Source organism: Pelobates fuscus, chromosome 1 (assembly GCF_036172605.1).
Source record: "Pelobates fuscus isolate aPelFus1 chromosome 1, aPelFus1.pri, whole genome shotgun sequence".
Taxonomy (NCBI): Eukaryota; Metazoa; Chordata; class Amphibia; order Anura; family Pelobatidae; genus Pelobates; species Pelobates fuscus.
In genome coordinates this window covers 312,863,529-312,887,502 of record NC_086317.1, presented here as the reverse complement: position 1 = coordinate 312,887,502, position 23,974 = coordinate 312,863,529, and the positions used below count along the sequence as shown (strand labels likewise).

Below are 23,974 nucleotides of genomic sequence, written 5' to 3'. Positions count from 1 at the left end.
TATGGGGAAAATATGATGCTGGAGGTTCTCATGCAGAGCGTGAGGACGTCTAGCGTCAGATAACGGACCAAAGGTCTGTTTGGATTACGGAAGTCTCTCTAATGGCTGCCAGGTACAGACACAAATGCTGTCTGGTAGATAGCCACTAAAGGAAGAGTTAACCCTGTAGGGTAATTATTGCAGTTCATGCTCTGGGTTAAGGATGATGGGACATTGCAACCAGACCACTTCAATGAGCTGAAGTGGTCTGGGTGCCTACAGTGTCCCTTTTACCACAATATTAATAATTATATGAACATGAAAAAATAAAAATGGTACTATACACTCACTGAAAATAACAATGAAAAACTGCAAGTACAGAAAATCACAGTGATAAACTACAGGTAAACATTGTAATATTCAGTGAGTGTAACCAGGCCCTGGATTTTGCGTGTCACAGGGGGCCATATGCAGGGGTGCAGCAGGTGAGGGATCCACCAGGGCCCATAAAGTTGGGGTGCCCACAAGGTGACCCAAGCACTTAGGACCAAACGATGAGCATGTCTGATTAGAGACCTGGTCGGGGACTGAATATTTGTGGATTCAAAGCCTGCTAATTCAACATCATGCAGATACTTTCCATGCAAAAACAAGACAGACTTGTCTGTGGCCTAATATGATTGATTGCCAGTTTTAGCAGCACAAGTCCTCAGACACTACAAACTGTTCATTTAAAATGACAGATAATGGAGTGTAGTAAAGGCACTAAAATCCTCTCAATGTAGGTCATGCAGCCATAATTATTTTCTTGCCCTCAATCCAATCACATTTACAGTGAATATACTTTTGTGATGCTTCAATAAATACACCACAAATGGTATAAATTTCCTGCTAGTATAGATCCAGCTATTGTACTATACCTCATGCATTCCATGTTAAACTATTATGTCTCATAAGACCCAATAAATCTACTATTCAATTCAGAATTGTGTAACCCCTTTCTTACCAAACAACGACAGAGCAGGATGAAACAAACAGTCTCTTCTGATGCTGCGGAGAGACTGGGGCATCTTAACTAGCACAGCCTATAGCTCAGCGGTCTCAGAGTCAATTTTCCTGGGGACCATTGATCAAATCATCAACTCCCATGGGGGACACAGATCCGTACTGTCCGATGGGTGTGCAGACACACAAATCTGAACTCCTTTACTCACAGACACACACAGCTACACACTCAAATGCACACACACTGCTACACATAACACACACAGCTACACATAACACACACTTGCCCTGCACCTATAGCATAGAAAAGGTCTCAATGGAGGTTGCTTCCTTTTGCTACATACAAACCCTGATCCTCAGCCAACCACGGTGGGGAGGTGGGTAAATAGGGGTCTTGTCAGAAGGTTGGCTTGTGTTGCTGTGAATACCCAAAAGGGCATGTCTGCCTGCCAATGCCATGGATGCACACCAGGTTTCTTGGCCATCGCGTTAGTCAACCCCATTCAGGGCTGTACAAGTACATTTTTAAAGTGCTCTGCCATTTGGATGAATGCCCCCTCAGTGTAATCCATGCATTGCCATGATATATAAATGCATGCTTGTGCTGAGTTTTATGGGATCTGTGTAGCTTTATTTTTGTGGAATAGCATCCTAATTTGGGTATAGACGTGGGGTGGACAGAAGGAGGGCAGGGCAATTTAAGGTTTTCATTAGCTAAAGGGAGGCGGGGATTGTGGGGGGGAATTAAATTAAAAAGGGAGGGGCCATACGCACTTCCAATTGTAATGTGTGCGAGATGTAATTTGCACAGAATAGACATTAGAATTCTGGGCTTCCTTAGTCACATGTGCAAACATCTCAAAAATGATGCACATACAGACTCCTACAACCATGACAACTTCTTAAAGCAGAAGTGGCAATAGTAAAAATCCTATAAGAATTGAGCAAGGAGGGGCACATTTTAGGCCATAATAGTTTAAATTTAAAAGGATTGAGTTAAAAACAAATTCCAGCTACTTTAACATGAAATGTCCCTTATAAGATATATTACAGTATTGTACCAATGAGCTATTTCAGTGCATTTACATCAAGCTGACGTGCCAGTAACTAGGAAAGGCCTGCCCCCTTCACAAGCAGGTCTACCCATTTGGGCAGAGCCATTGACACAATTTATCACTGGCCCAGCCCTTTTTCCCATTTGTGTCCCACTTCTTGGGACGCCAATGTTGGGGGAATATGAATGCATGTGTGCCCAGTCATATTTTCTTACTAAGACTGTGAGCTGGTCACTCTGACAGTGGAGCACCAGAGTTTTGCATAGCAGACCAAAGCGAGTACCATTCTAACACCTTATATCATGATTAAATGGATCATGGCAAAATGACAGGATATAATATAACTCAAAGTTATAAAATCATTGTATGCCTATTTTACTGCATCTTATGGAATGAGCCCTAAAGCAGACATAAATAAATATTTGTACTGCAGCACCAATACAAAAATTGGTACGTAAATGGTAACTCCAGGCACCATGACCACTTAATTGATCACTTTTAAATGCTGCACATACAGAGATTAACCCCATTAGCTTCCTGAGATGTAAATCCAGCCTGGAAAAATAGTTCCAGTCTGGCTAATGTAAAGTTTGTGCAAAATTGGCATGTGATACCAGTATAGGATATAGAGTCAGACAGTCAATGGGGCAACATCCCACCCCCCACATATCCTCACTGCCATTTCTCCCCCCTCCAGCAAGTGGGCCGAGGTGATGCCAGGTAAGGAGGATCTTAATGCAGGGAGGTGAGCTTTAGTTTTTTTAATTGTATTTTTTTGCCGGGTAGATTTTTTAGTTGGCGTAACTCTGTAAAGGAATAATCCAAGCATCATAACCATTACAGCCCACTGTTGTGGTTATGGTACCAGGAGTGACGTGCTACCCTTGTGAGTTAGAGGCATACAGTAACTTTAATGTACTATACAATTCTTATCATACAGCCTCTTGCTTTCTTGTTCTAATAATTTCATTTTTTATTCAGGTGAAATAAGAGAACTCTAACCAGAGCTAGACAACAACAGATTAATAGAAATCCATTAGATGCATTTTATGCTCAAAGTTTAGTGTGAACCGATCTTTGATAAATGAGAATCTAGCAGAGAGCGGAATGAATTACTAGAATTGTCAGAACATCGCCAAGTGACATGGGTTAATTCAAATGCTTTAATTGAGTGTTTCTCTGGCAGAGGTGCACATATAGTTCATGCATTGCTCTTGTGATTACTAAGGCTAATAGCAAGTAGTTCTCACCAAGTCTGATTTATTTCAGCCACTCAAGTGAAAATGACTTTTGTTTGCATTTCACAGAGTAAATTTCAGAATGAATTATGCTCTGTCTATATACTGTTTTATATTGCATTAACTGCTTGTCATCTTTAATACTATCAAGCTGATTGCATATTTTTGTTCTAAGAGCAGAGAGAAGACATGTTTATAGCTTTTCTATAGTGAAAGAAATTAGCACAACATAAAACGGCCCATTCTGAGACACTGTCAGATTGAAAGCTATTTTTAAAGGTCCAAGATGTTATATTCAATCTAGAAACTTAACATTGCAAAGGATATTTGTGGGAGATAGGGATATTTAACTTAGATATGTAATAATGCAGTATGGTAGCTATGTTGACAAAGAAAAATAGGGAACTTTAAAACAAAGTGGAAAACAAGAAACATCATCACCATATTCTGAGTCTTTTCGTTGTGGTACCATGTTCACAGGTGCACTAGTTGATTTAAAGGGAAACTATGGGCACCAAAACAAATTTGGCTTAATAAAGCAGCTTTGGTGTATAGATCATGACCCTGCAGTCTCACTGCTAAATTATCTGCATTTAGGTTTTAAATCTCTTTGTTTATTCAGCCCTAGTCTCACCCTTCCCAAACACTTCCTGTAAAGAGTCATCTAATGTTTACACTTTCTTTATTGCAAATTCTGTTTAATTTAGAATGTCTTATCTCTGGCACTGTTAATAGCCTGCTAAAAACCTTGCAGGAGGCTCCTGTATGTAATTAAAGTTCAATTCACAGAACAGGAGATAACAATTTCTAAAGTAAGTTACATCTAATTGAAAATGAAAAAAATGTGATGCAGGCTGTGTCATTCACTTCCTTCCAGCCATACCAATCCATACCAGCAAGCAGTGCTGTGATAGGCTGAGAGTGATCAGCTGACACTCCCAGCCAATCATAGCCACCCATTGCTGATCAGGCAAATACTTCCTCATTTCCAAGGCAGCACATAGGGCATTGGCTCTAGGGACTCTTGTATAGCATTTAAATCCTTCAAAACAGTTTAACACTGAATGAAAACACAGCAGCAGGAGAACTCTAGGCTGTATAACCATATCATTGAGATGAAACAGTTACAATGCCTACAATGCCCCCTTTGGCTGAGCTTGCACTCAACGAACGCATTTAAATGACTTTTTACTTTGTATCATACAATTGTAACCATGTGACTTACCATAGCAAGACGTAGCCTTACACATTACATGTGACAATGTATGGCGCAATGACTTATGGGGCTGGCATAGATTTTTTTTCATTGTTGCTTTGTATCCCCGGTCCGGCCCTGATGTCAGGGTTGTTGGTGCCCTGTCATCTGGATGGATACTGCATACATTTGGTAAGGTCAATCATCATTCATGAAAAACATAGACTTTATTAGACATGTGCCATTCGTTTCAGTCCGAATAGGCATTCGGACGAATTTCGGACAATTCGGGCGTTCGGGTACTTCCGAATTTCAAAAGTTCCGGAAGTGCCGAAGTTCTGAAGCACAGTATTGCCTAAGTACTAATATACTTACCCAGTGAAAGAAGAAGAATGTTACATTGCATACAATTTTAAATACAAATTATACAAACATAGCCAGGATTCACCTGTAAGCATTTGCAACACTTACAACAATCAAATAACATACATTCATATAAAATGTAAGTTACTTGGCCAGTCAGTTTAATGACAGGAATGAATAAGTAGATAACTCCCTAATTCCTACAGTATTAGGGAGCTATCTACTAAAAGGCTGAAAGACCTAAATTGGTCTTTCAGCCAAATTTACTAATACTAAGTAAAGATTGCTTAGTATTAGTAAATTATGCCCCTACTCATTATAGCGCGAGCAGGGGCATGTCTATTAAACAGCCTGTGGCTGCTCACTGTAACAAAAAAAAATAAGCCCCCCCCCCCCCGCCCCCACCCCTGAGCGGCGGGTGGGGGCCCTAATGTAAAATAATGGGGGGGACCTATTGTCCTCCCCCGGGCCCCCACTTTTGAGCGGTGAGTGGGGGCCCTAAATCAGAATAAGGGGGGGGACCTAATGTCCTCCCCTTGGCCCCCACCCCTGAGCGGTGGGTAGGGGCCCAAAATCAGAATAAGGGGGTGATCTATTGTCGTCCCCCGGCTCCCACCCCTGAGCGGTGGGTGGGGGCCCTAAATCAGAATAGGGGGGGACCTAATGTCCTCCCCCTGGCCCCCACCCCTGAGCGGTGGGTGGGGGCCCTAAATCAGGGATGGGGGCCAGGGGGAGGACCTTAGGTCCCCCCTTATTAGTATTTAGGGCCCCCACCCGCCGCTCAGGGGTGGGGGCCGGGGGGCACTATTTTTTTTTTTAAACTGTGAGCAGTCAAAGGCTGCTCACTGTTTACTAGACATGCCCCTACTCACGGTATAGCGAGTAGGGGCAAAATGTACTAATACTAAGTAATTTTTACTTAGTATTAGTAAATTTGGCTGAAAGACCAATTTAGGTCTTTCAGCCTTTTGGTAGATAACTCCCTGATACCGTGGGAATTAGGGAGTTATCTACCAAGCGGCTGCAAGAGAAGTCCCGAGGAGCCGAAGTCCCGAAATTCTGAAATGGCGAAGTGACGAAGTTCCGAAGTTGCTGAATTTCCGAAGTTGCCGAAGTTCCGAAGTCTTGAAGTGCCAAATTGCCGAAGTCCCGAATTGTGAAAATCCCGAATTTCGGAATGCCAAACCGAACCAAATTTTTTTCCCATGCACATGCCTAGACTTTATTGTATGGTTAAAAATTCACTTTTTATATTATTTATTATTAGGTTATCATTTTAGACAAAATACACAAAAAGAACTTGGGATGACACCATTTTAAACCATCAATAAACATACCCTAAGGTATCTGCAAAAAGCGCTACCTTGCTAAAAACGTCATCTTCCTGCAAAATCTGCTTTTAAATCATTACAATTATAACAGAGATCACAATGACCTTTACACCATTTTCTATCCTTCCCTGAGAATGATGCCTGTACGTAAAGGCAGTTCTCAGCAATTCCTGGTATCTGTTGTTTGCATTTCGCGTTACCGCACACTTCTGCTTTTGAGTTACGTCACATGCAAAGCATGGAAACTGAAAGTCCCTAGAGCAGAGTGGTGATTACCGCAGTGTAGCGGAAAATAAATACTGGCTAGATTAAATTTGACTGTGGCATATCAGCCTTTTTATTTAATGTTTCCTTATCGCACAGTGAAACTGCATCCGAGCACGCATATTGCATCTGTTTGCAAAAAACAAACAGCTTTTGGAATGTCTTTCAATGGTCCTAGGAGATTAGCACTGGTACACAAAATAAAACATTAAAATATTTAAATTGTTATGAAGTTTACAGCACAACCGTAAATAAAAAGAATGCAGTACGCAGAATATTTCCTCATACAAAATATACTTAAGCATACATTTATTTATATGTCAAAGGAAAAATTGTGTAGATTATCAACATTTTCTATTCACTATGCATTTCAAATGTTAAGCCAAAACTGGCAAACTAAAAACAAGTCAGTTGTCTTTTAGCTCGGTATGTTTGCCCTAAAAGAATGCTTGTTGCAACTGGAAGTTAGCTACAAATTGTGTTTTGTATTAAGAAAAAACAAACAAAAAAAAGTTTTTACATTTCTAATTTACATTCTATGTCTGGTTATGCTGTTACAGCCCAAGTATGCCATGCAAATTAATGTATTACTCATACGAGTAAATACCAGTACTTGAATAGCAGGTGAGGGTTGTCATGGGGGCAGTTTCTTCACTAAAATAGAGAGGGTTATAGGCCGTTGCCTCATAAAACAATGCTAACATATATTATATACTGCATTCTTGTCCTTGCTGTGTTAGTATAAAACATTTAATATACAAATAGCCAAAGGAGTGGAATTTGATGGAATGATGTGCTGGTTTGGAATCAAACAAGATGTGCTGACCAGGATGTACTGTTCCAGGGAAGTAACAAATACTCTTTCAATTTACAATTCCTTGATGAATTCCCAACAATTCACATTTTGCCTCCCAACAGTCCTGCTTTTAGCAGGACAATCACAATTTCGAGACATCAGGAAACAGTCCTTAGATAGCATAATGCAAGCATGTCATTAAATGTGCTTGCGCTGTGCAGTGGGCACTCGAAGCATGCAAAGAGAGACTCAACAATGCTCCTTGCATGGCTATAGGGGGCTGACAAGGAAGCTGTCTGTGAGCTTGGTGTGCTTAATGCCAGGCTCACAGGCCCCATTTAGTGGATACTTTATGGGAGGTCTGCCTATTATGAGCATCGCCAGTAAAGCAAGTTACATCACAGTGATACCCTTAGTGATATCCGCTCCCTGTCCAGATTCCTCCCATGAAAACGTGGTAGGTTTGGTTGATTAAAGGATACTCCAAGCACTGTAACCATTATGACATGCTGAACTGCAACTAAGTCAAACTGTTTTAAAATGGTGTCTGCCTGGCACGGCTACCCACCTCAACAACATCCAAAAGAGAGCCAGAAGCTCTTGTTTAAAAGCTTCCGTTATACTATGAGAGCCATAAGACGCACACCTATACCGACTGGTGTAAATAGCAATAGACACTATGCATACCTTCCAGTCCTCAACTAACTCGTGATATGTAAACACGAAAATAACTAATGCTATGTAATTGTGAAGGTTTACTACTGATTTTGTATACCCCAAATGACTGTTCGACTTCCCTCCCTCTATGCCCTTCTGTAAACCCCTCTTTTACTTGACAAAATGAAAAAAAATGAAAAAATTAATAAATAAAGATTGTCAAAAAAAAAAAAAAAGCTTCCGTTACCTCCCCGAGAGCTCAGCTGTGCAGGGCTAGATAATTGGCTGAGAGTGTCACCTGATTTCACCAAGGTGCTTAACTGTCAAATGTAGTGGAGATAGGGAGCCGCACCGAGTGCACCCCCGGTAAGTCAAACTTTTGTAAATCAGTATAACTACTTACAAAGGGGGAACAGTATAGCACTATTGGCACCATAAGTACTACAGCTTGATGCTTTGAGTGTTACTTTAATATTAAAGAGATGTGAATGTTCATTAGCAACAATGCCACAAGGACTTCTCTTATTTTCAAAATCTGATTTCAAGTCTAAACATCTTTCTGTCTAAACTCTACGGGATTCTGAAGTAGAGAATTGAAATGGAGGGAAACATGGGGGATATATTTCAAGGTAAATACGTGTGCTAGTTTGAGGAATAATGAGCAGTCACACTGGAAACAAACAGAATGTTAGACAGCATTTAGAACTTTGCCCTTAGATAGCATCTATTTAATCTTGATAAATCTCCCTCACTGATTTCAATAGATAAAGACAGAAACAAAAGAAACCTATGTATATGTGACATTCAGTGCCTGTGTGCTAATGTTAATGGATGTATCTAAATGACAGTAATGTGACAGCCAAGATACATTCTTTGAAATGCAATTGTAAAACTATTATTCTCATTACAGAACTACGTATGTATCAAGCAAATTTATTTTGACAAATTATGCATTTTTCAGTGCAAAGATTACATCCATTATGTGTACCAGTACTCCCCAACAGCACTAATAAATAGATTATCTATCAATCTAAAATTAAAATTAATTATTTAGTCGTTGGAGCATTTTAATGAAGGGTAGTCATATAATAAATACTCTAGCATGTGTGTGATTTGTTTTGATAGGTTATTGATTTGTATTTCTATTAACGCTACTACCTTGTGTAACCCAGTCAGCTGCTGTCATTATATCCCTGGATTTAATATGACTATGGGTCGTTTCTATTGACAATAATCAATCATATAATACTTTCTCTTCACCGACGGGTTTATTCATAAAAGGGATTTTCAATTAAGTGTGAACTGTCAGGAATTCAAAGTGAATTTCACTTTGAAAATTACCCAAATCAACTATTTATGAGGGTCGGCTGTTTGGCCAAAAATGTGAAATGCACTGGTTAAACTGGTGAGGTGTGACGCGGTTCTCCATGACTTGTTGAGCTCTACCCACTAAACCCTGTGAGATGCCATGGTCTGTTCAAAAGCAGCTACATCTCCACTAATCAATAATGGCAAGAATGGAAACAGCAGATATAATCAAGACAGACATGTTTTTTATTTTCAAGCACACACTTATCAAAAGTCCTCACAATGACAATAGATTAGATTTGTTTTTACAGGCTTGCAACAAAGAGTTGGGCACCCCTGTGAACCAGCCTTCGTTATGAATAACCTTGCTTGGTTGGTGATCTCGGAGGAATTGACAATAAATGTGCAAACCTAACACCACCACAACCTAACACCACCTAACAACGCCAACCCTAAACTTCGGAATCCTAAAACACCCATGTACCCAAATGATGAATTTACCCTCACTGCAAACAAGAACCCAATAATCCTAAACAGTCCTTCTACTAAAACTTTAAGGGGACAGCTTAGGCACCATAACAACTTCATCTAAATTAAGTTGTTGTGGCAACAGGAGGCCCCAGGGAGCACTCTTACCTCAACGGTTAAACCGTTCTCAAATGGTTTAACCCCACAGTTGCCTCCAGCGCAGATCTCAACTAACCCCAGATGGCATCTGGATTCTGACATTTCAGTTTCAGGAAGCGCAGACTGTCTTCAGGCACAGGCACCGCTGATGTGACTGAGAGCAGTCAGCTGACACTCTTAGCCAATCAATGACTCCCCATTCACAAAAGGGACTTGAAAATAAATGTAACTTTTCCCTAGCTGTGACTTACATAGCCGTCATGAAAAAGGGTTTTCATTTTGCAGCACAGTATGTTTACTTTAGAAGTTCTTATTTCCTGTTATGTTAAAGTGGCTTTGTCACCAAAAATAAACTTTATCTTCTTTATAGCTCCCTTAATCTGAACCTGTTGTTTTTATTTTTTCTGAGTGATGTAGTTATCATAATATACATAAAGAAATGTAGAAACTACTTTTTTTTTAACCAGGTCAGGTACAACACACAATGTACTTCCCGAAGCGGTAGTGAACATATCTTTAATGCTCTCAGCCAAACACCTGAAACCTCTCTCTCTATGTTACAATGCTCTTCTTCAGGGGCCTGCACAGGACAAAATGCCATATATGCTACAATGGGAGAAGGAGTTGGGGCATGACATACCTTTGTCACACTGGCACGAAGCCATGTCAATTACTAAACGAGCCTCAAAGAGCTTATCACTCTGGGAATCCTTCTGTAAAATTAGATGGTATCTGGTGCCATACAGGCTATCGCAAATCTATAAGGAGGCATCAGAGCTTTGTTGGAGATGCAAAACACAGATAGGCACTATGCTACATATATTTTGGGATTGTCCAGCCCTGGAAGATTATTGGGACCTGGTGGGGAAATTTATCTCTGACACCACACGCTATAAAATACCAAAAAAACAACAAGTTACCTCCTGCATGTCATACCTGGGCTGGTACATCACCCCAACCACAAAGTAATAATGATCATTCTCACGGTAGCAAAAATAAACTTGGCGTTCCACTGGAAGAACACGACGGTCCCCTCATTAGATACTCTCAAACAGAGGTTGAATACGATCAGTGTTTACGAGAGAATGATTAGCAAAATACATGTGAGTGTAGGTGTGTGAGAGATTGGGAGTGCTGGATCACAAATATTGAAAAGGTACAAGACAGCAATGCTAAAAGTGAGGAAACTGATAGAGATAAGTAGCTTATAGGGCACCACTTCAGTGCAACTGAATGACTGGCCAGACTTTAGGATTCTAAGGCTAGGGCATGGGACACAAAAACTGATGCACAAGCAACATCATTGTGAACCTAATACCCCTCTTCCCCTTTCCTACCTTTTTTTCTTTCTGTATCCCCCTCCCCACATGTTATTTTTGTTATTCTTATGCTTTTATCAACGCTAACAAGGTTACAATTACTGGAGGACTACAGCATAACACGTTTAGGCAAAGCTACGTTATCATACTCAGGAAAAAAGCTGAAGAAATGTCATAAAGAAACTATTTTGCTCAGTTTTCAGAAAATTGTTACAGTGTTGATATGATACGCATTGTTAACATTTTCTAATAAAAAAGATATATGGGGGGAAAAAAAGATACAGTGGGCTTAACGTAAGAGAAAAAAAGGCCACTTTATTTGAACTATAGACTCAAGCAACCAGCAGAGCATCAAATACAAAAATATAAATTAAACACACCTTGCAATAAGGAGAACTACATTAGAGCTCTTTCTCATGGACTTTATGGGGAGGCAATGTGAGTCAGGAGAGGTGTGACTAAGGCTGCAGAAACAAATTAAAACTAACATGTCCTCTAAAACTGCAGTGTTTTAAATCTCAAGACAAAGAGAGACAAGGACAGGGCCCCCAGTGCCTATAATGGCACTTTAACTCCCAAATAGCAGAGAATTGAGCAGTGAGACTGCAGGTGCGTGGTCTATAAACAAAAATCACTTGATTGAACGAATGTTGTTTTGGTGCTTAGAGTGTCCCTTTAAGAAATGTTTGTGAGTTCTGAAAAATAAAATTAAAGGTTTCAAATTCACATGCTCTATATTGTAACTGAGGGCCTCCATCTTGGATTACTGTCAATCATTGTTTTAAGCTGTGCCCCCTTATATCAATAAACATAATAAAAGCAGGTTGATCAACAGAAACAAGGGAGATTTATCAAAGTTGTGCAAGTTTGTAAAACTAGATAAATCACCAATGGACTGTGTCCATTGATTCCATTGGTTTCCAAAGTGATATTCACTCTACCATTGCAGTATTTTTTTTACCAGAACAAGCCATTTTGATAAATACCCTCTATGTTTCTGTTTCTCCTGTTATAATGCATTGTGTGCCCTGGCTGTGCCCATACTAAACTGGATTCTGATCCCATTTGCTACATGTTTAACGTATATATATATATATATATATATATATATATATATATATATATATATATATATATATATATATATATATATAAGGTTCCTCTTTAATAATAGTGTCCTAAACCATGATCATCAGTTGTGTGTTATGTGTTCTTTGAATTTGCACCTTTACTGAATTGAGTGTACCAACAGTCAATGAAAATGCAGTAGCAAAAGTAATAAATGGACTTCCTCAGACCAGAATGTGGCGTTCCTATCTGGGGCTTCTCGTTGTGGGCCATAGGTGAGTTTTTATCCCATAAAGACTTGTCTAGCAGAGATTTATGGGGTAAGTAGCTAAGCTGCTAGACACATTTCACTTAAAGGGACACTACAGGCACCCAGACAAATTCATATCATTAAAATGGTCTGGGTACACTGTCCCTGTCCCCTTAACCCTGCAGCTGAAAAAAATGCTCTTTTAGAGAAACTGTAATGTTTTCATTAAGAATTCCGCTAGTGGCGGTCTACCAGACAGCTTCTAGAGAGGCTTTCTTCTGTTTCATGGAGTTTAACTCTGTGAAGCATGCTGGACTTCCTCACGCTTTGCTTGAGGATGTGCTGTGTCTTCTAAATGATCCACTTGTGGTTCCCCCTCGCAATGATGTCAGAGGGAGCAAAGACTTGGTTAGTGCTGAGGAACACACCATGTGGGGGTGGAGGGGGGCACAAGGACAGTATAGTGTTAGGAATACAGCTGGCTTAAATATATATAGAGTAAAGATACCTTTATTCATGTGCAGTAAAACTTTTTATCACACATTCTACTGACAGAATCTAATCATCAGTGACTAAAATAAAATAAAAAACTGAGTTGTTTGGTTTAAATAAAAAATATATCTAATTTACAGGAAACATTTACCCCTGTTCATGATATGGGTGATGCATGTAATAGCCTGCTGTGCACTTGACATGTGATCACAGCTAAAAAAAAAAAGGTTACTTGAGTACTAGGATAATTATTGAGCGTATAAAACCACACGGAAGGCACCTTACAACACCATTACTCTTCATACTCTGTCTCCACAAAGAGCAATCTTTACTAACGAATCCATCATCTTTTCTTGTTTACCCCTATTAGCTCTTCTTCTGAGTCCTGCATTGTCCAGCAGATCAGGAAACACTTTAGCAATATTTATTTGTGGAGACAAACATCAATGCGAAAGCACTTAGCAGAGCATACGCTGAAGACACGCTCAGGGGAATATGATTATCGGATTGAACAGATTGTACCTTCTTTCCTTTTAGCCATGTTTCAATATTCTAATTCTACATCTTTAATTGTAGGAGCTGGGAGATGCTACGCTAGACAGCTCTCGCAGAGCAGCCTGCCGTATCTCTATGACGGTTATCGATACCCTTATCATCTAACCAGTCTGCCTCTTGTGCACCGTTTACCTTTGTGCAGAATCTCGGTCAGAATCTCTACGAACAAGTATTGTGCATCCTTCAAGAATCAGGCAACTGTAACAGAAAGAGCATTTCACTGTAACAATACCAGTATCTGCTTCAACTCAACCTTTAGCATTAAATGTACTGCACTGATGAATAAGGTTGTCAAAAACAGAGTTCACCTTGAAATCAACCTTTGAAGCTTGCCATTTAGTGTACTCTCTCGGTTTACACCTGACATGCCAGCCTCCGTTTTTACTAGGGAGATGATAAAACAGCAATCAACCACCAAGAGAATTTGTCTCAAGCAATTGCTAATTACAGGGGAATGTTTACTTTACATCCTGTTCTAGTATTATGCGCTCCATGCTATCAAGCAGCCTAATTAAATTTGCCATACCCTTTTATTCTGGAGTAATATCTCAAAGAGCGCTTAAGACACAATACAACCACTGCTGCCAGCAATAATCTGCATTCTAAATTATTTGTTTTGGCACGTGAGGAAAAATAAACCACAAGCCATATGAACTTTCGACATCGTGTGATACACGCTTATTAAATCTGCGAGTTGTCTGCTCGTGTTTGCTGCCTCCAGTCATAACCTGCATTGCTGAAAAAAATATGCATGTTTGTGTAAAAATTATCGGATTATAAGTGTGTTAATATTGATAGACACACAGCTCAACATCTAACCCTGCTAATGTCAAATGGAAACTCTGATCATTTTTTTACCCAAGTTTATTTACCTTACTATACATTTTGCCACTAGGATAGATTAATAATTAGTTACAAAAAATTTAAATACATATATATATATATATATATATATTTATATACATAGAGAGAGAGAGAGAGAGAGAGAGAGAGAGAGAGAGAGAATGATGAAATCCATATACTATCTTACTTTGTTCATTTAATGGTACAAACCACACTTCACTTTCTAACCAGATCTCCTTTTCCTTGATAAACCTCTACAGTTAAGTACAATAAGGATATAAAACAGATTCTTACCAAACAGAAAAGGATGCTTCCAGCCGGAGACATGATGCACTTCTGCTACCATTCGTATAGGATGTAAACAATCCTCCCTTTGAGCGTCTTGCTTTGTGACCACACTTATATAAATAGGACTGCCAGCACAGCCAGAGCCTGCATAGTGCTTGGCTGCTCTCAGTGAAGTGACATGCGCTCGCAGCAGTCCTCTGAATGAGAACGCTTAGATGAATCGCACCATAATATACACAATGATTCAGTGCCTTATGGCATGCTTAGCTTACTACAGGGAAATGACAACAATATTTAATGATGCCCCTCGTATTTACAGCAGGTTTTCTTTTGTATTTCTTCAGCAATATAACAGTCAAGGAATATTATAAATAATAATAGGACACGTTTATTTTTAAATGACTTTTTTTTTTAACTATTAGGGATAATAAGTGACGATGAAAAAATGCAGCAATATTAATTGATCTAATTTTTTTCTCTTTATAAAATAATAGTTTTGCTTTCCTTGTGAATAAATTAAAAGTATTTGCCTTGGTGTAAAAAAAAAAAAACTGAAAAATCTAAGGGTGGCAGATTTTTAATATAAACATCTGGTATCTTAGCATACGTCAGATTATGTTTTAAAGCTAAACATTTTTAAATATAGTATGTGGGGATTCTGTTGTTGATTTACTTCTATGCTTTGGGTCATTGTCCTGTTGCAACATCCATCTTCTGTTGAGCTTCAGCTGGTAGACCGATGGCCTTAAGTTCTCCTGCAAAATGTCTTGATAAACTTGGGAATTTATTTTTCCTTCGATGATAGCAATCAGTCCAGGCCCTGACACAGTAAAGCAGCCCCAAACCATGATGCCCCCACCACCATACTTCACAGTTGGGATGAGGTTTTGATGTTGGTGTGCTGTGCCTCTTTTTCACCACACATAGTGTTGTGTGTTTCTTCCAAACAACTCAACTTTGGTTTCATCTGTCCACAGAATATTTTCAACCCTTCAGCAACCGGGGATACGGGGGTGGGAGGGAGAGGGGACCTGCAGTGCCAGGAAAACAGATTGTTTTCCTGGCACTGGAGTTTCCCTTTAAGGCATAGCAGATTCACAAGGGCTAAATTTTCATTCACCAATGACTAATGGACATTGGAAAGTTTCAGCCATGGGTAAATATATGTATTGTATACAGAATATATATTTATCACAGTAATTACTGAATGTTTCCAAAACTGAATATTGGACAAAGAGCTTTAACAGTCAAAATGGGCTGATTCCAAGGCTTTATATACTGCTAGAATTCACAAATCTACAAATAAAACTTTCACAAAAATGCTATTTTAATTAAGCGCGGGGGTAAGAAAGTACCACTGGTTTTAACTGTGCACACTAATAACATGGTGATTTTTTTTTTACCATTTTCGACTTACAGCATGTCTCCGCGAGCCACGTGCTGACAGCCTCAAAGGCAGCCATTAGCTGATCACCTGAGAGAACTGTCAGCATGCTGACAGAGTTACGATTTCCTCTTTCCAGTTTTTCTGAAAACAATCGCCTCGTATTTTAAGAGCAGTAAGTGAATGTCATTCACCATTCCCAGCCTGCTTTCAATTTAAAGCATATATAGTCTGGCTTGGGGAAGCAGGTGTTATTTTTAAAATGTATTGCTTATCTTTCTTCCAAAAACAGCTTAATTGAAGTCCTGAGATACGCCATATTGAAAAAAAATCAATCCAATGATTTCCTAATTTCAGTCATACCCTCTAGATTTAGTACTTTTGATATATTAGAAGTTTATCATATCTGCTCTTTTACACCTTCCTGGTATAGTACAAATACACTCATCAGTCACAACATTAAAACTACGGTGTCACGATCTCTTAACTTACTCCTTCGCGCCCACGTGGTGTAGGATCCGACGCTGGCTTCACTCTCCGTGTGTTCGGTATGTTCCACGCCGGACACTGGAATCACGCCCCTTTTTATGACACGGCATATGCGCCAAAGTCATGACATCAATGACGTGACTCCGCGTCATCAATACCAGCCCAGAACGTTTTGGGGGCGTGGTCTTTGCAAAAGAAGCTCCTTTATAATAGGGGCGCCTTTTGCTTTGTTCCTTGCCCTGTTGTGGTTCCTTGAGTTACCCTTAGTGCTATTTGGTTCTCCTTGCATTTATATTGTTATTTATGTGCATTGACTTGGCTTGGCTTTTGACTTTCCTGTTTTCTGGTTCCCTGACTCTGCTTGTATTTTGACCTCCTGATTTGTGGTATCCTGACCTGGCTATTGTTTTATCATTCTCCTGATTTCTAGTATCCTGACTTCTGGCTATTCTTTGACTACTCTTTTTTTACCTACGCTAAACTCGACCATTCTAAGGTTCGGTAATACATGTTTGGGTTTTCTGTGGGTTTACATACTGCGTGTTGGGTTATCACACGACCGTGATACACAGACAGGCAGGTGAACTGAATAATATTGATTATTACAATTGCACCTGTCAAGGGGTGGGATATATTAGACAGCAAGTGAACAGTCAGTTCTTGAATTCCATGTGTTGGAAGCAGGAAAAAGGGGCAAGCGAAAATATCTAAATGACTCTGACAAGGGCAAAATAGTGATGGCTAAACAACTGGGTCAGATCATTTCCAAAACGGCAAGTCTTATGGAAGGTTCCCAGCAGGCAGTAGTTAGTCCCTACCAATAGTGGTGCAAGGAAGGACAATTTGTGAACTGGTTTCAGGTTCATGGGCGCCCAAGGCTCATTGATGCATGTGGGGAGCGAAGACTAGCCCATCTAGTCTAATCACACAGAAGAGCTGTAGTACGGAGAACTTTAAGGGTTACTGCCAAAGAACACCCCAATATGTGTTCAGCAACATCTCCTGAGTACAGTGATACCCACATGTATAGGTGTGTTGGGATCTCTGGGGGCTAAAAGACCTTATTTGGAGGGTGCGCATTCCAGTTTTTCAACTTGGAATTTTCCCAGCTGGTCATCATGCATCCATGTCCTATTTGGGACATTTTTGAAGCCAGCCAATGTAATTTACCCCCATCAAACCATAAATGTTTGAAAAGAAGACATCCTAGGATATTTCAAATGGTGGTATTTTAACACTTTCCATGCACTAATCCTACCACCAGTCTTTGTCAACCTTTTGGGTAGGCATTTTTGTTGTTGTTATTTTTCGCACACATTTTATTTTAGGCATGGATTCTCAGTTCCTGTTATGTGTTACTGACAAAGAACACCCCAATATGTGTTCAGCAACATGTCCCGAGTACAACAGTGCCCCCAATGTACAGGATTTATGGGTTTTTGCAAACTTACAATTTCCCCTTTCCATGTTTGCACATTAAAACTTGCCAGATTGGTTTGTTGGGCCTATGTTGCCTTTGAGATGGTATAGCAGCCCAGGAATGAAAATTAACCCCATCATGGCATACCATTTGTAAAAGTAGACAACCCACGGTATTCAAAATGGGGTCGCTTCCAGCGCTCTAATTCCCCTCGGACGTATCAGGTACGTCCGCGGTCCTTAACCCCTTAAGGACACATGACATGTGTGACATGTCATTATTCCCTTTTATTCCAGACGTTTGGTCCTTAAGGGGTTAAAGGACCACTATAGTGCCAGGAAAACAAATTTGTTTTCCTGGCACTAAAGTGCCCTGAGGGTGCCCCCACCCTCATGGCCCCCCTCCTGCCAGGCTGAAGTGGGAGGAAGGAGGTTAAAAACTCACCTTTCTCCAGCGCCGGGCCCCCTTGGCGCTGGGGACTCTCCTCCTCCTTTGGCATGCGCATTCAGCCAGTCCATAGGAAAGCATTCTCAATGCTTTCCTATGGACGCTGCCGTCTTCTCACTGTGAAAATCACAGTGAGAAGCGAGGAAGCGCCTCTAGCGGTGTCAATGAGACATCCACTAGAGGCTGGATTAACCCATATGTAAACATAGTGTTAGGGACCAGGAACCAGACAGAGAACTAGATGCAAAAACACCTTTATTAATAAATAACAAATAAAGAAATAACCAAACGCAAAGTCCAGGAGGCAAGCAGGGGTCACTCACCAGAGTGGGTAGTCAGACGAGCCAGGATCAGGAGAACGGAGAGCAGCGGAGTCAGGAACAAGGCCAGAGTCAGGAACCAGGAACAATCAGGAAACAAAAGAACAAGGAGACTTCTGGGGACCAGGAAACCACGCAAGGGCAAGTTGGTACTGGGCTTTGCTGCTTAAATAGGCTGCACTGATTAGCAGCAGGGCTGGTTACTACTATCAGGTAAGTAACCGTGGCAACATACTGAAGGAGCTGATCGTTAATATCAGCTGAAAACTCAGCCACAGAAAAAGGAAGGGTTGCTGTTTAAAACAGCACAGGAACCCTGACAGTACCTCCCCCTCAACGACTCCCCCATATCTGCTGGTGGGTCCAGGCTTCATGGGGAAGCGGGCGTGATAGGAACGAAGGAGGGATGGTGCATGGACATCAGAGGCTGGAACCCAGGAGCGTTCCTCTGGACCGTACCCTTTCAAGTGCACCAAGTATTGGATCTGTCCTCTGAACACTCGTGAGTCAATGAACACTGTGTATTTCATATTCCTCATGATTGTCAACCAGAACAGGACGTGGACGTGGCACTGAGGTGGTGTAACGATTACATACCAACGGTTTCAAGAGGGAAACATGGAATACATTCGAGATGCGCATGCTAGCAGGAAGGTCAAGTGCGTAACCCTTCTAAGTATATGAAATGGCCCAACGTATCGGGGGGTGCCAGTTTTTGTGAGGGAACACAGAGCCGTAGGTTGCGAGAAGACAGCCAGACCCTCTCTCCGACATGATAGGTAGGTGCAGGAAGGCCTCTGCGGTCGGCCTGGAGTTTGTAGTTCTGCATTGCGCATTGCAAAGAGTTCTGAACCTGCACCCAAGTTAAACAGAGTTCCCTGAGATGTTCCTCCAATGCAGGTATCCCTTGTGGCATGAACATATCAGGCAGCATGGACGGTTAAAACCCATAGTTCGCCAAGAACAGGGATAGCCGGGAAGAGGCATTAATCGCACTATTGTGGGCGAACTCCGCCCAGGGTAGTAGATCAGACCAGTTGTTCTGGTGGTCAGAAATGTAGCAACGTAGAAACTATTCCAAGGCTTGGTTAGCTTGTTCTGCAGCACCACTGAATTGCGGGTGGTAGGCCGCGGAGAAGGAAAGCTGAATTCACATCTGTGTGCAAAAAGCTCTCCAAAATCTGGACACAAACTGGCTACCCCTATCTGAGATTATTACTTTGGGTAACCCATGCAAACGAAAGACCTCCCGAGCAAAAATTTTTGCTAGTTCTTGAGAAGTTGGTAGTTTTTTCAAGGGTATGCAATGCGATATCTTGGAAAATCGGTCAACAACCATGAGAACGACTGTATTGCCACTGGAGACCGGAAGATCTACGATAAAGTCCATGGACAAGTGAGTCCAGGGTCGTTCACCATTAGGTATGGTTGGCAGGAGACCCACTGGAGGGTGTCGTGGGGTTTTATTTTGAGCACATACAGGACAGGCAGCTACAAAAGCGGTGACATCCGAACGGAGACTAGGCCACCAAAATTGCCGAGAGATGGACCAGATTAACTGGTTTTTGCCTGGATGTCCAGCTGCTTTGGGGTTGTGATATGGACTTAATAATTTAGTACGGAGATGAATGGGTACAAAACAACGGCCATTAGGTTTCTCTTGAGGAGCATTAATCTGTGCAGCCAGAATCTCCTCGCCTAGGGGTGAGGTGAGATTAGTATGATGGTGGCCAGTATACGGTCCGGAGGAATCACAGGAGTAGGGGTTATCTCCTCTCTAGATGGAGGGGAGAACTGTCAAGACAAGGCATCAGCCCGAATGTTTTTAGTACTGGGCAAGTAAGAAACCACATAATTGAATCTTGATAGGAAGAGAGCCCATCTAGCTTGCCGGGGGGAAAGCCTCTTAGCTTCGGAAAGATATGTAAGATTCTTGTGGTCTGTGAGGATGAGAATTGGCACTGAAGTACCCTGAAGAAGGTGCCTCCATTCTTGGAGAGCTAAAATTATAGCTAGAAGTTCTCGATCACCGATCTGGTAATTGCATTCCACCGGGTTCCATTTCTTCAAGAAATACCCGCACGGATGCCTGGAGCTCTCTGGGTTAGGACGTTGAGACAGGAGGGTGCCTACTCCTGTCTCAGACGCATCGACTTCAAGAATGAATGGTAAGGCAGGGTTAGGGTGTGCCAGTATGAGAGACTCAAAGGCAGTAATGGCTTCCTGTGACCAATGCTGTGGATCAGCATCTCTCCTGGTCATATTCGTGAGAGGTTTAACCAAGGAAGAAAAGTTGCAAATGTACTTCCGATAATAATTGGCGAAGCCAAGAAAACGCTGTATAGAGCGAAGACCCGTAGGTCGAGGCCATTGTAGTACAGCAGAAAGTTTCTCTGGACCCATAGAGAATCCAGCATCTGAGATAACATAGCCCAAGAATGTGACCTGTTTGCAGTTGAACTCACATTTCTCCAATTTACAGAACAGATTATTTTCTCTGAGTCTCTGTAGAACACGAGAAACGTCTGCGTGATGGTTCTCGAGAGATGTGGAATGGATAAGAATATCGTCAAGATAAACCACCACACATTGCTGCAGCATATCTCGCAGGACATCATTTATAAATTCCTGGAAAACCGCCGGAGCATTGCAAAGACCAAAGGGCATTACTAGGTATTTGTAATGCCCGCTCCTGGTGTTAAATACAGTTTTCCATTCGTGGCCCTCTTTTATCCGGATGAGATAATATGCCCCTCTCAGATCAAGTTTAGAGAAGACCGTTGCTCCCTTGAGGTGGTCAAATAATTCTGTGATCAACGGAATGGGGTAGGCATTCTTAATGGTAATGTGATTGAGACACCTATAGTCGATACAGGGTCTCAACTCACCACTCTTCTTTTTCACAAAGAAAAAGCAGGCCCCGGCAGAAGAAGATGACTTCCGAATGAATCCCCTTGACAACGCATCGGTAACATACTCCTCCATAGCTCGATTCTCTGCTACAGACAGCCGGTAAATCCGGCTACGGGGAGGAATGGCACCAGGTTGGAGTTTGATACTACAGTCATATGGACGGTATGGCGGCAGAACGCTGGCTTGACTCTTGTCAAATACATCTTGGAATTCTTGGTACTCAGCGGGTAAGGAAGAGGCATAAAATGTGCCCAAAACTTTGTCCGGTTTCCGGAGACAAGAAAATGTGCATTGCTGGGACCAAGATAATATCTCAGATTTGCGCCAATCAATTGTGGGGTTATGCTTCTGTAACCAAGAGTATCCCAAAACAACCTGGTAATATGGAGAGGAAATGACCTGGAATTGGATCGTCTCATGATGTAGAGCCCCTACAGCCAGAGATATGGGCACGGCCTCCTGGATCACGTGGGTTGGCTGTATTAGTCTGCCATCGATGGCTTTGAAAGCTAGTGGAGAGTTGCGAGGCTGTAAGGGTATAGAGTGCTCCGATGCGACAGAGGGCTCAGGACCAGGAGGCATGGGAGGTTTGGGTGGGCAAGAAAAGCTCTGTGCCAAATATACAGGTGACCTCCGCAGGCGCTCCCTGTATGAGGATCTCTCTCGGAGTCTGATATCAATGAGGGTGACAAAGGATATCAGTTCCTCAAGATCTTTAGGTAATTCTCTGGCTGCAATCTCATTTTTAATAACATCGGAGAGCCCCTGTGCAAAGGCAGCCACGAGAGTCTTGTTGTTCCAGCCACCCTCTGCTGCCATGGTATGGAATTCACTGGCATACTCGACAATAGTTCTCGTGCCCTGAGCATTAGACATGAGTTGTTTGGCAGTAGGGGTGGAGCGAGCTGGAATATCAAAAACCCTTTTAAAGGACGCAACAAATTCAGAGTAATTGTAAATAATGGGCCTCTCTGCCTCCCAGAGAGGTTTTGCCGAAGCTGGGGCTTTTTCACACAGCAAAGAAATCATGAACTGGACTTTATCTCTGTCTGTAGGAAATGTCTGGGGAAGCATTTCAAGGTATCCCTTAACCTGATTTACAAATTCTTTGCACTGAGCTGAGTTGCCCCCAAAATACTGAGGGAGCGGGACAGACCCAGTCATTCCTCTAGCCGCAACAGGTTTGGAGGCTGCAACCGGTGCTAGAACAGGAAGTGAGGCAGAGGCAGACGCAATCACAGGCTGGCCGGGTGCTGGATCCAGATGAGCATACTGGTCCAAATGGTGGTTCTGCTGGTCCCACCGGGTAAATAGGTTAGGTATAGGTGTATTGCCTGTGCAATCTGTATTTATGGCCCTTGCGTAATGTTAGGGACCAGGAACCAGACAGAGACAGAACTAGATGCAAAAACACCTTTATTAATAAATAACAAATAAAGCAATAACCAAAAGCAAAGTCCAGGAGGCAAGCAGGGGTCAGTCACCAGAGCGGGTAGTCAGATGAGCCAGGATCAGGAGAACGGAGAGTCAGGAACAATGCCAGAGTCAGGAACCAGGAACAAACAGGAAACACAGGAACAAAGAGACTTCTAGGGAACAGGAAACCACACAAGGGCAAGGAGGTTCTGGGATTTGCTGCTTAAATAGGCTGCACTGATTAGCAATATGGCTGGTTACTACTATCAGGTGAGTAACCGTGGCAACATACTGAAGGAGCTGATCGTTAAGGAAGAAAAAGGAAGGGTTGCTGTTTAAAACAGCATAGAAACCCTGACACATAGCAGTTTCTGTGAAACTGCTACGTTTACAGCAGAAAGGGTTAATCCTAGATGGATCTGGTACCCAGACCACTTCATTAAGCTGAAGTGGTCTGGGTGCCTATGGTGGTCCTTTAATGACCTTTTTTTGTTGGACCTAGCTGATACGTCCATGGTCACTAAGGGGTTAAAGATAAATCCTTAAACAATTCCACATACTTATTGTTTTTACTGTAAAAAAACACATTAGTTTATTTTAGACTAAATCTCCTTTCTTTCAGTCTAAGTGTGTGACCTTGCTTCCGATGTCCCGTTTATGAGTAGATTTCCAAATGATGTTTTTTTTATTTATATAATTTGTACAATGCTATAAAATATATTTGTATAATGCTATTGTATCCCCCTCCGAGGCATTATTTTTTCAAACTAAAGAGATTTAACCCCTTAAGACCGGAGGGCGTACTATTACGTCCTTTTTAAAGCGGCTCTAAACGCCGCAGGACGTAATAGTACGCCCTCCGTTTTTTTTTTACTTACCCAGTCACCGGCGATCCCACGCCGGCGATCGCGGTTGGGGGGACTCCCAGGGAGCCCCCAGCAGCACCTCCGTC

At 41.6% G+C, this 23,974-nt stretch overlaps 1 protein-coding gene across 2 annotated transcripts in view; it reads right to left on the bottom strand.

The window, feature by feature from the left end:
* Positions 1-23,974, bottom strand: part of AFF3 (ALF transcription elongation factor 3) — a 487,926-nt gene that overhangs the window by 386,175 nt on the left and 77,777 nt on the right. The window contains exon 1 of one of the 2 annotated variants that reach the window (XM_063458853.1): positions 14,640-14,736. The exons of the other annotated variant lie outside the window; for it this stretch is intronic. The gene's annotated coding sequence lies outside the window, so the exon portion shown is untranslated. Of the gene's footprint in view, positions 1-14,639; positions 14,737-23,974 lie in introns of those variants that run through there. 2 annotated transcript variants of the gene reach the window in all.